This window comes from Hipposideros armiger, unplaced genomic scaffold (genome assembly GCF_001890085.2).
Source record: "Hipposideros armiger isolate ML-2016 unplaced genomic scaffold, ASM189008v1 scaffold_357, whole genome shotgun sequence".
In the NCBI taxonomy this organism is placed as follows: domain Eukaryota; kingdom Metazoa; phylum Chordata; class Mammalia; order Chiroptera; family Hipposideridae; genus Hipposideros; species Hipposideros armiger.
In genome coordinates, this window is record NW_017731707.1 from 1,234,686 (window position 1) to 1,236,111 (window position 1,426).

Consider the following 1,426-nt stretch of genomic DNA (forward strand, 5'->3'; position numbering starts at 1 on the left):
GGGTGCTTCAGGTCCTGTTTGGCTTCAGCTGCTGACCACATGGCAAAAAAAGACTGAGAAAGAAATCTAAATTGGACTTCTTTGGTTTTTGTTTTTTAACATGGACATGTGTATAACTAAAGAGCTGGCCTCCTTTTCCTGGCAGGGAACATGGGTTTGGCTAAATAACGCGGAATTTCTTGGGGTGGGGTATAGGCTGGAGGTGGGGGTGGCTTGCCCTTCCGTAAACACAGGGACATGTACTTGATATGGACACAACTCTCTGCCAGGGTGAAGGACCCTATCTATTGAACTTTGAGCTTTTAGATGCTATGATTTTTTTTTTGTTAAGTAGTTTCAGGTGTACAACACAGTTCAATAGTTATACTTTGGACCCCTCAAAGTGACAACCCCCTCCACCAATCCGCTGTCCCACTCCCCCACATATCATACATATCTGTTACAATTCCCTTGACTCCACTCCCACACTATACTCCACGTCCTGTGACTATATATATATTCAATTATAGTTGACATACAATATTGTACAACATCAGCTTCAGGTATACAGCGCAGTGATCAAGCCTCTACCCCAGCGGTTCTCAACCTTCCTAATTGCCGTGACCCCTTAATACAGTTCCTCATGTTGTGGTGACCCCAACCATAAAATTATTTTCGTTGCTACTCTATAACTGTAATTTTGCTACTGTTATGAATCGTAATGTAAATATTTTTTTGTTTTCCGATGGTCTTAGGCGACCCCTGTGAAAGGGTTGTTCGACCCCAAAGGGGTTGTGACCCACAGGTTGAGAACCGCTGCTCTACCCCATCCATGCAGTGGTCTTTCTAACAAGACATGTGACCATCTGACACCCTACAAAATATTTACAACATTATTATTATATTATATTCCCCAAGTTATTATTATTTATTAATTACAATTATAATTATTAATTATATTCCCCAAACTGTCATTCATATCCCTGTGGCAATATTGTAGTTACCTATTTATGCTGTCTAATCCCTTCCCCTTCTCCCTCATTCTCACCCTCCTCCCATCTATCAACCATCAGTTTTTCCTCTATATCTCTGAGACTATTTCTGTTTACTTTGCTCGTTCATTCAGTTTTTTAGATTCCACATAGAAGTAAGATCATATGGTATTTGTCTTTCTCTGACTGACTTATTTAACTTAGCATAATGTTCTCTAGGTCCATCCATATCGTTGCAAATGGTACAATTTCCTTCTTCTTTATAGCTGAGTAATACTCCATTGTGTAAATGTACCACAGTTTCTTAATCCAGTCATCTACCGATGGGAATTTCAGTTGTTTCCAAGTCTTGGCTATTGTGAATAGCGCTGCAATGAACATAGGGGAACATATATTTTTTTCGAATTTATGTCTTGGGTTTTTCTGGATAAATACCTAAGAGTGGAATTGCTGGG